This window comes from Callorhinus ursinus, unplaced genomic scaffold (genome assembly GCF_003265705.2).
Source record: "Callorhinus ursinus isolate GAN/ISIS: 27379988/994484 unplaced genomic scaffold, GSC_fseal_2.0 scaffold1, whole genome shotgun sequence".
NCBI lineage: Eukaryota > Metazoa > Chordata > Mammalia > Carnivora > Otariidae > Callorhinus > Callorhinus ursinus.
In genome coordinates, this window is record NW_027397063.1 from 56,655,221 (window position 1) to 56,666,893 (window position 11,673).

Below are 11,673 nucleotides of genomic sequence, written 5' to 3' on the forward strand. Positions count from 1 at the left end.
CCTTCCTTCCTCCCTCCCTCCCTCCCTCCCTCCCTCCCTTCTCTTCTCTTTCTTCTTTCTTTCTTTCTCTTTTTCTTACTTTCTTTCTTTCTTTTTCTTTCTCTCTTCTTCTTTTTTTTAATTTACCAAGTTCCTGGTTTCTCTGAAGCCTGCTCTCTAACGCTGGGTTTTAAATGCCCTGACTGATTACCAGGGCCCTAAATGCCCAGTGAGGGCAGCCCTGAGAGACCCACCCTAATGAGGGTGCAGGCAGGAGGCTGGCTGAGCAAACATACTTAATGAACACACGCCACATACAAAGTGCTGTGGAAAGGCCTAAAGGGAGCTCATTTGGCTTTTAGTCTCCTTGCCTGAAAAATGACTGCTAGAATTAAACTGGTCTTCTGGGGTTGAGGTGAGGGCACTCCAACTGGACCAGCCTTCCAAAATAAGGAAGCCTATCAGGGTAGCAGTGATGGTGCCCCTCCCTTTTTTCCCCTTCTCTTTCTCCCCTTCATCTTCTCTGCATGAAGAAGAGGAATTGCAATGGCAAAACCCCTGGGGCGGAAAGGAGAGAAACACAAGTCTCCCCAAATGCCAAGCTGATTTTACCGCTAAGAATAGCTTTTATCTCTGGGAGGAAAGGCAGAAGACCTGGTTCTCTCTTCTCCCCTTCAACTCCCCTTCCAACTGAAGGTTGATTTTAAAGGGGCAGCACTCAGCCACGGGAACACAGTAAGCCCCGTCTTTCCCAAAGTGATTTCGTTTGGAGTCACAGAGGCTGGAGCGGGGCAATGTGGGAGGAGAAAACTGAATCCGGAGAACCAGGGAAGGAGGTGAAGGAGGAGGCAAGAGGGAAATGGAGAGGAAGAGAAAGAACAGGACACAGGAATTTCTGTTACACCCTGAGCCCAGGCTTCTGCAGTCCCAGGAGACTGAGAGGGGTAGTGGGACTGTGGGGGGTGGCCCTGGGGTGAGCAGTGGAAACCGCTGGGGCTCTTGGCAATGGAGTCCCCAGTTTGGCTGTACTTTGGGGAAGGGGGACAGATTTCTAGACATCTGGCTAGGATATATGCTCACCATAAGGAATCCTTGTGAGTCCCCTGCCTCCCAGCTACTCAGAGGTTAAAAGCCCAAACAATCTTTCCAAAAATTACGTTTTCTTTCATAAAAGTGTTGCATTTCTTTCAGGGCAGAAAGTAAAAAAGCTCCTAAAACATTAGGTCAGAGGCATAGGGTTATTCTCAAGGACTCTGGATGAAAACATCAGAAAGGACTCCCTTTCCTTTGTTAACTAAAAACTAAACAGATTTTCACAGTTAGCTGCATTGCAGAAAGCAGTAGTGGCCCTCAGGGAAGCAGTCACTCCTTTAGTCCCCTGTTCTGTCCTTGTGGATGCACCTCCTCTCCTCCAGCTCCCTCCTTTCCTCTGGTCACTGGTTCAGCCTTTTGCTCACACTGTCTCCTGGTCTCCCCAGGCTCTGGCTTCTTTCCCCACTCACCTTTCGTGTCCCTCCTGGATCTGCTTCCCTGGCCAGAGTGCTCATTTGGAAGGAAGGGAGAGAAAGGGATGCCATGTCTGCTTGGGATCCCCAAATGTCTGATGCCCTGCAGCTTTCCTACAGGGCAAGCAGATATCTCACAGAACTGGAGGAGAATCGGTCTCTGGGTCTTCCTTTACTCGAGGCAGTCTACTAACCACCTCTGAAAAACTACTAGATAGACAGTTGACAGCTCACCACTCATATTATCCCCCTTCTTGAACAGCCCTTGCCCACTTCTGCCATAAAAGAGCATTGTAGTGATTCACGAGTCAAAAGGAGCAGAAAGGCCTCGGCAGGCAGTGCATAAATACAAATAATGGTTATTTATCACAAACGAAAGCAGCTCCTAAGTAACTGAAACTGGCCCAGTTCTGCTTCTGTGGAATAAAAGGGGAAAAAATTCACAAACATCAAAAAGCAAAAAATAAAAGAGGAACACTCTGCAGAAGATGTTGTTTCTCTGTATTGCTATTAGCTGAATAAATTGCAGCAATTTCCTAAATGCTTCTGGAGAAGAAATGATTTTAGAAGAAACCTGCTTAGCCGCTCCATGTTGTGGGTCTGGGCTGCCTATGACCAGCAGAGGGCACACTTCAGTTATAAACAGAAACCTGCAGAGCCGATGGTGGGGAAAGGGCGATTTAGGATTCCAAGGTTGCAAATTGCTTATTCCACGCTCTGCATAACCCTGGAGATCAGAGTCCAAGATTATGGACAGGATACGAGAGACTAGGTTTCAAGGAATCAGTTCTAAGCAGGGAATGACATGACTATAAATGTTCCTTTTTTATGATTCAAGGCTGGTGCGGCATACCCTCTCTGGGTGCTGCAAGCTGCTCTTCAGTGTGAATCGCTGCAGTAGTGACTTGTCCCCGTCCTGGACCTGCCACAGTCACTCAAAGCCACATATTGTTTAGAGTGGAGACGTTCGGGCTTTGTAACTGACTTGGAAAAGCAGGAGCCGTGACCAGGACATGGGAAGAAGTTCTTGCTGTTGGTCATTCCCTTTTGTTTGATGAAGATAGAGAAACTGTATTCCCTGGGAACAGGAATGAAGACCATTAGAAAAGTTTCCTTAAGATTTCAGCCAGCCTAGCAATTCCACTTCTAGATATGTGCCCAAGAGAAGTGAAAACATATATCCACACAAAAACCAGTATATAACAGCATTCTTCATCATAGCTGAAAAATGGAAACAACCCAGGTGTCCACTGACTGATGCATGGATAAACACAATGCAGTGTATCCATACAAGTGAATATTATTTAGTCAAAGAAAGGGGTGAAGTACTAATACATGTACGAATACATGTTATAACATGGATTAACCTTGAAACCTGCATGCTAATTGAGAGAAGCCAGTCACAGGGGGCCACATATCGTATGATTCCATTTATATGAAATGTCCAGAAGAGACAAATTCATAGAAACAAAAAATAGATTAGTGGTTGCCAGGGGAAGGGGGGAGATGGGAAGTGATTGTTAATGAGTATGGGATTTCTTTTGGGGGTGGTGAAAATGTTCTGAAATTAGATAGTGGTGATGTACAACTCTGCAAATATACTAAAAAGCACTGAACTGTACACTATAAAACTGTAATTAAAAAAAAAAAGATTTTGACCAGAGCAGATGTTCTAGAGGAAAACTCAGAGCAGGAAATAAGGAGAATATAAAGAGAATATTTGACTTCTGAGAGACCCAGTCCTACCACCAAGAAAATATATATATATATATTTAGTAGTCTATATATTTATATATATATACTTAGTAGTTTAGCACAGGCTGGAAATAGAGGTAGCCAAAGCCAGTATAGAAAGCAAGGAGAATTTCCCACAAAGCTGAACTGACCCTGTATCTTCTCCAAGTGACTGACTTGGGAAGGGCTGACACCACTGGGAGGGCACAGGCATGGTAACATGGGTGCTATTTCACTCAAGGCGAGAGCTTCCACATCTGTGTTGATGTCATGGTGCCTCCCTGCGCAGAAGGAAATAAGGGAGAATCACACTCCTCAGGCTACAATAACAAGACAGACTTTCCAAGATCTCAGGGGCTGATGAGGCAGGAAGGTGATAGTAATGAAGTCACCAGCTCAGCTGCCAGGGCCTCGTGGTCACATCTGAGTTCCCGGTATGCACTGAGTAATGCCCACGAGAATCTAGAAGCTCATTCCCTGTTCTTTCTGTAGCTCCCACAGCACCTTGCCGAGGCTAAGACCATGAAAGCCCTTGGTAAATACTTGGGAAAAGTGGAAGAAGGAAGAAATAGCAACCACACAACTGAAAAGGCCTAGTGAAGTACCCTGGGATGACCAGAGCCATGGCAGCTACAGCCTTGGCCAACACACCAGAAAGGAAGGGTCCCAGAGGGGGAAGGACAAGGAGACATGACTTTGCTCACTCTATCAGAACCACCCATTCATAATCACTGGGCCTGCCTTTTTGAGACCTGAAGCATTAAGCAGAGCAAGATCCCAGGCACACCTGAGTGCGCCCTTCTAGTACAACTTGCTTGACAAGTCTTTCCTTTCTTAGACAGAAACTGTTATTCAATAATATCATTGTGTGCTAGCAAGTCAGAATTTGCTTCATTTCTAAAATACACTGAGAAGAAACTCCATGAAAGTGTGTGTTTTTAAATTTGTGTTTACTGATTTAAAAAAAAAAGCACCTTTTTGTTCTGTAATTGCTTGAGGTGACCAGGGAGAGCAGTGATACTGGAGTATGATAAAATATTTTCCAGTCCTGTGTTTTTCTTCAAGTCTGGTCCTCTGGGTGAATGCTACGCATTTTAGGGAACCTGGGACTATGTCTAACTATATCTTTAAAAACCCGCTTAATTACAGATTCAGCCAAGAGATGGGAACTCAGTAACTAATTATGTAGCTAGAGCTTCCAATAGGCATAGAAACCAGAGCTCACAACACTTCCGATTACACGGTAAATAAAGGGTTAAGAACAACTGGTGAAATGCCAATCGTTTTAAATAAATTACATGAGTTCAGCGGTAGTAAGAATTAGATTTGGGAGTTGAGCAGATCTGGATTTAAAGCTTGGCCTTTTCCTTCGGTTATCCCTTTAGTAAATGTGCATCGCTCACCTACTATGTACCAGGCACTGTGCTCGGCATTGAGTATAGCAGCATGAACGAGAAAGTCTCTGTCCTGAGGGAGCTTACATACCCCACAGCTACATAAAATACCCATTATCTTAAAGGAGTTGCTAAACCTCTCTGCATCTAGATCTGTAAAATGGGGGGAGAAATGATACCTAATTTGAAAGTTATAGTAAGGATTAAACTGAATTACATAAACAAAATGCATAGGCTATTGCATTTTAAAAAGTGTTGCTTTTCTCCCCCTTGTAAACACTTGGTATCATTTCATCAGCTACTACCACATGCTACTGTCTTTAATTGAACATTCCTAGTTCAAGGTGAGACCAAATGGGTCAAGGTCTTGAATGGAAACCCCAAAGCGAGTCCATTAGGAAACATTCCGAGGACTTCAGAGTAACAGGTGTCACATAAATGTACAGGATGGATGCCAACCAAAATCCGGTCCTCTGACGCATGAAAGGAGCACCTTTGCTTTTCTCTGCCTCGGCTTCCCTCCTCCCTCTTTCCTTTCATCCCGCAGCAGACTCTCCTGCGGCAGCTTCTCCTCGCTCATCTGCACTAATTATGCTCCTGGGCCCTCTGACTTAGACACAGAGGCCCCTGCTATGCACGAAACAGGCACCATGCTGGCTGAGTTCAGGGTTCTGTTGAATATTGGCTTTTAATGACTCTAATGATTTAATCATTTCATAGATTTTTGAAAGAAGATTGAGGAGGGGAGAGGTGACGTAGAGCCAGGAATCTGAAGTGCCTTGTGCTCTGCTGTGGGAGCTTGGGTCTGGCCATCTCCATCAGCTGTGCGTTTCAGATTCCGTTCTTACTGTGCCAGTATATTAGAAATAATTTTTTTCAGGGGTGCCTGGGTGGCTCAGTCGGTTGAGCCTCTGCCTTCGGCTCAGGTCATGGTCTCGGGGTCCTGGGATCAAGTCCTGTGTCGGGCTCCCTGCTCAGCGGGGAGTCTGCTTCTCCCTCTCCCTGTGCGCCTTGCCTTGCTTATTTCTTCTCCCTCTCTCTCAAATAAATAAACAAAATCTTTTTTTAAAAAATAGTTTTTTTTTTTTTTTCAGATACTAAGCTGTTGTAATTGTTTTAGGTTGGTGTTTTCTAGAAGGCACAGACTGGTTAGACTTACCCTGGTTTAAGAGACCATTCATTTAGCAAATCTACTTGGATTTTGTGACTGCCATGCTAACAATCCTAAAAATAAATGTAAAGAAGCTGCACTTGGGTCCAGCAGTCAAGAAGATAGAATTGGATTCTTTCCAAAGCCAGTATTTACACTTGATGTCTCTTGCTTTCTCATTTACTTTAACAAACTATTTCATGAGATAACTTTATTTTTAAAAGATACTTTTTCTTTTCTTTTCTTTCTTTCTTTTTTTTTTTTAAGGGGAGATGGTTTTTAGGACAGAGCAAGGAACTTAAACTCAAGAGATTTGGACTCTAGTCCCAGTTCTGCTGGGTGACCTTAGACTAATCACTTGCTCTCTTTGAGCCTAAACTCTATATTTGTACAATGCACGGGCTGGACTGGCCTGGGGGTTTTCACACTGTGGTCAGTGGGGCCTAAGGATTTCCAGGACCTCTTCTGGGCCTCCCTGGCAGATCTAACAAGGAGGCTGGGGTTGGGGGAGGCTGGGGCTCCAGGGCCACACTGTCTTCTCCTTCTCCCCTCCCCTCCTCAGGGCAGCATCCCTTTTGTTTGCCTTCCAGGGGGAGAGTCTGCCTAAGATTTCTTTTTAATAGATTTCTTCTTTTTATTATTATTTTTTTAAATTTTATTATGTTATGTGAATCACCATACATTACATCATTAGTTTTTGATGTAGATTTTATTTGAAAGAAAGATTCTGCTGTTTCTTTAGCATTTAAAAATCACCAGCACAGCTCAATGCTCTGAAAAAATCTTTCTTGTTCTAACATTCTCTAGTTTCTAAGTTCAAAGAGCTGCTCTTGGTTTCTCTTTTTAGAGGTTTCTTTGCTGCTATGGACACACTCACCAATCACCCCTTAATTATAAACACTTTCTCTGCTGACCCTAGCTGACTGCTAACTATGTATTATGCTGCCTCTAAAGATCCTGGAAATCAGCCTGTCTGATAATGCTGCCTTAATAGCGCTGCGACCGGCAGGGAAGAACATTTGCAGCAGTGTTCATTTGCTGACCAGGGACTTTATTTAGTATTATTATTTTAACTTGCAGGCATTTGTTCCAACCACCTTGGAAAACCAGTTCCAGAATCGTCCCCAGCCCTGGCCCGCACAGCAGTGCCCTCATTTGCATGCCGCGGCTTCGTCTCCCGAACGACGTTCTGCAACGCCATTCCTCACTGCTCCCCACCGTGCTGAGCCGCTATGCGGATGGGCTCTCACGTCCTCCACCGCCCATTTCGTTTTTCCGGCTGTCTGTCTTGCCCTGCGCTCACTCAGTCCCCTCCAGCGATCTTTGGCTGCCACCGCAGTGGGCGCTGAGCCAGGCTGTGCCAGCCCAGCCCTTCCTCGAGCACCCTAGCCCTTTCTGGTCCGGATTTATTTCACACACGAGGTGGCTGCTTTGCCCAGAGTGGAACAAGAGCACTTTTCCTGTACAAAGAACTGATTTGGATTTTCATCTAAAATCCACGAGTGCTAAAAGGAGATAAAGATAAATCAGCATTTTCTGCTCACTGCAGGTCAGTGAGGTTCAAGAACTTGCTGCCAGATGGGTAAAACCAGGATATAGGATGCGGAAGGCGAACAGTGAGTGACTCATGGCCGGTTACGTATCACACCGTGTTCTTCACCGCATTTAATCCTTATAATAACCCTCCGAGGTAGGTATTCCGATCCCTATTTGTCGTAGGAAGAAACTGAGGCTTGGAGAGGTAGAAGGACTTGTCTAGCACACACTTAGGAAGTGACAGATGCAGGTACTGAACTTTCTCTCTGGCACCAAATGCCATGTTCTTTCCATGGCACCATGCTGCCTGCTTGATGAGCATGCTGACTCATTTGTGAAGTTATGTAAGCTTGTAAATCACATTGAGATTCCCAATGTGCCCGCATAAAAAAGGAAAAAGTATTGCCACGACAGCTTCGGTGCACCAGTGGAGAGAGGCACCCCACTGTCTGGGAAAGGTTATAGCAAACTGTTGAGAGGTAAAGGTCTGCCCCAGGGAAAGCCAGACCGGAGGCAATCATTTGTCCCTTCTCCTCCCAACCTGTTCTGTAAATAAACAAGGCTTTAATTACAAACATATGAATAAGGCTATCTATCCATTGAACTCAGGAGTAGTTACTCTAAGTCCAACCCAAACTTTGGTCACCTGCAATAGGTATACTAAAGGTGCTCAGGATCATATGGTTCAGTACCACTCAAGACAGTCACCTCCATCAGAGGAAATAGGCAAGATTGGTCTTTAGCATTATCCATATACCCTTTTTATTGAATAGAGAAGTACCAGAATCAGATATGCTCTTTAGGAAGCTGTCCCTGGTCTCTGTGCGGGACAGAGTGGGATGTAATGCAGTGCTGTTGGAGCCCTGCCCATGTTCCTTTGGTATTCACCATTATACACTGAAGGCCCATGACCCTCTGGGTTCTGGCTGGCAGCATGCTCAGCCCATGCTCAGTGCAGGCCAGAAGTGCTAGGGACTTCTTGCCCCTGAGAGCAGCCACAAAGCAATGATGGGTCAAGAGTTGATGGATAAATAGTAGCCCAGCTCCCTTGCCTGTTGGTTGGGATAATGCTGAGGCATATTCTGCACTGTCTCTCAGACTTTTCTAGCGGGATAGAGCTCCAGTGTCCTTCAATGCTTGATAACACAGCCTGTATTGGCTTCTTTCACTTCCCTGTCTCATCCCCCAGCTCAGCTCCAGGTCTCCTGGGATCACCTCTTGAGTAAATTATTTATACTCAATTCCTTGTCTCAGGCTTGTTTCTGGGCGGAGCCCAAATGAAAATCTTTCAATAACCTCAGTGTAGAGATAGAAAACAGGGGCCCAGACAAAAGGACCGGAAGTGGGAATAAAGAGAAGGGGTTGGATATGAGCAATATTCACCCTGAGATTTAGGACTTCAAAACTGGTTAAATGGAGTGCCAAAGGGGGGGGCGGATAGGGGAGACTCTGTAAGGACTGTGGGTCTGGGCTTGAGCTCCTGGGTGCTTGGTGATGCCTTGAACTGAACTAAGGAATATATCTGGGGGTAAGAAAGTAAATCCAATTACGGATATGTAGGAGAAAGTGGCATCTGGCTCTGTGATGTCATTTGCAAGAGTGAAAGTACCCCCTTTGCTAAAAGCATCTTCCCAAACTGCTTACCATAGTGCTTGAAATTCTAAATTACTCATTCCTTTGGCTTGCTTTTTCCAGAATCCTATTTTTAAAATGCTCCTGAGATTATTGATAATTTTTTGTTACGTGTGATAATAGCATTGTGGTTATGTAGGAAAAAAACCTCCTTAACTGTTAGAAATACAGGCTAAAGTATTTATGGGTAGAATGAAACAGTCAGGGATTGCTTTAAAATAATCCAGCAAAAAGAAAAGTGAAATGTATATATAGAAGGATAGATAAAATGACATTGGCAAAACATTTAAAATTGTAAAAGGCTCAGGATGAGTATAAGGCGTTTATTATATCATTTCTTCTACTTTTGTGTACATTTGAAAATTTCCATAATAAAAGAAATGTTACCCCAATATTTTAAAAGTGGGACGATATCATATCCAACTGTTTTTTATCACTTGTGAAAAACAACCACAAAGATGTGTATTAAAACTTTGGTTGGATTTTATATTTTTGGAATATTTAGAAGGAAAAGAGGGCTGGTCCTTTTAAGAAATAGACTTGTTAAGAGCTGGATTTTAAAGAGAAAAGAAACTAGGATTCAGATGTAGGATATCATACCTTTTGCCAACTGTTTGGTCTTTACCACCACTCGAGAAGAAGAAGGCATCTAACAATTTTCTGTCATACCCTGCCACAATGGTTCTACATCAGGTGCTTTGAATGAATGATCTCATTTTAAGAAACTGAGGCTAAAGAGATCAACTCTTTGGCCTAAAGATCACAGGGTGATAAATTGCAGGGGCATTAGGAGAGGGTCCTGGGTCTGAAGTGCCATTGCATCTGGCTTCAAAGTTTGCCACGTTCCACAGCCTTCAGACTCACTCACTGTGGTTGGTCCTAGGTCAGCTCACAATTCAGAGACGTGGTCACTCACAAACTGGCTCCCACTGAATTGATTCTCTGGGATCAGCCTGCTTCTGTCTAGGTGGAGCTGAAACCAAGAGAAATTAAGAACATGTCCTCCTGGGCAGAGAGGACGGGGTGATAAAAAGCTCACAGATGAAGTGAGGGGTGTCAAGGAAGGATGGGTTGCCAGAAAAGTCAGAGGTGGGCACAGCAGGTGGAACAGCCAATAGGGGCAAGAAGCGAAGATAAACTGAACTGTAAAACAGCAAATAACTCCATGAGTAAATGTAAGATGTTTAAAAAACAAGTGTTTAAGCACTTATTTATACTTCTTTTTTGTTAAACCAACTTTAAGGTCAAGTAAAAGAGATAATTAGATTACAATAATTCTTCTTGTTGGAGTATTATATATCCATAATAGTATGGAAATTATTATCCCTAATAAAAACTACAGAAAAATATTTATTTAAAAACTTAAGTGAAAAAGCAGAATAGAGTATATCTATGGCATGATTACAATTTTCTAAAACCATCCTTGACATAGATGGAAAGGATTGGAAGAAAAAAAAGTCAAAAAGCTTGTGGATTTGGTTGTAGAAATATGGATTTTTTGTATTTTAATTTTTCTTCTATAATTTATATGCTTTATTTTCTTATAATGAAATGTATTACTTTTGGAGTGTAAAAAAAAAATGGTTAAGAAGTAAACCAAAGAAGTACATTTTATTTTTTATCCTGTTTAAACCAGGGTAATGAAGATGCTTATAGGAATGAAAGAAGTGAGAGATATTTATGGCTTCCTGTTGAGAAGAGAAACATAATTTGGTAGAAAATCTGAGCAAGTGATGGTGAGTTGCATCTTAGCTGCCCTCAGTCAGCCGTATACACATGCAGCCAATCTCCTCACTGGGCCTCCATCCTCTGTTTGATCAAGGTGACTGTGAATCACTGAGAGATCTGCTCACCTGAAGATCACACTGATGCTAAGAGAACACAGACTGCTAGCCACAGGTCTCTCCCTACACCTTAGGAGCTTAAATTCATATGCTAACATTAAAAAAAATATTTTATTTATTTGAGAGGGAGAAAGAGAACACAAGCAGGGGGAGTGGGAGAGGGAGAAGCAGGCTCCCCACCAAGCAGGGAGCCTGATACGGGACTCGATCCCAGGACTCTGGGATCGTGACCTGAGCTGAAGGGAGGTGCTTAACTGACTGAGCCACCCAGGCATCCAATATGCCGACATTTTTACTTAGTCATTTCCTCGGCATTTTTAAAAAGTCATATGAGTTAGACTCTCTCAGGGGCCCTGATAGTCTTTCAGGGGCCAGAATGTTGCTTCATTTTAGAAAGCCAGAGTCAACCCAGGCAAAAATGTCAATAGTATCTTTTACCTGGATAGAGACCTTCTCTCCAAACCTGTTAAACCAAAATTTATCCCACTTTCATCTACAATTTGTACAGAGTTTCTTCCGGGGGGGGCGCTAGTTTCTGCTCACTGGCTCTGAAATTGAAATATTAGATATCAGTAACTTTCTCAAAGAGCCTTTTACCAAAACCTAAGAAAAGAAATACAAAATGTTTTATTATAATTCAACCAACACTGGAGCCTGCAATGCAGAGTCCTCAGCCAGACTCTTCAGGAGACATGTAGAGTAAGAAATAGAACTTGCTCTTAAAGGAGAGGGAGAAAAAAAATAATCCTAGGATTGCCTGTAATACCAAGAAGAATAAAAGAAGTAGTGTGCATATTTAGGGAGAAGAAAAATCGCCTCGACTTAAGGGTCTTCTGGAAAGGTTTCCAGAAGGTAGGGCAATTGAAATGGACCTTGACAGATATGATGTCAGTCAGCCA

The 11,673-nt window shown here is 43.3% G+C and overlaps 1 long non-coding RNA gene across 1 annotated transcript in view; it reads left to right on the plus strand.

Moving 5' to 3' along the window:
• The window catches only part of LOC141373010 (uncharacterized), a 16,226-nt gene extending 8,176 nt beyond the window's left edge, over nt 1–8,050 (plus strand). Inside the window, exon 4 of the long non-coding RNA XR_012378624.1 lies at nt 6,843–8,050. This is a non-coding gene — a long non-coding RNA (uncharacterized lncRNA). The remainder of the gene's footprint in view (nt 1–6,842) is intronic.
• Nucleotides 8,051–11,673: the final 3,623 nt, after the last annotated feature.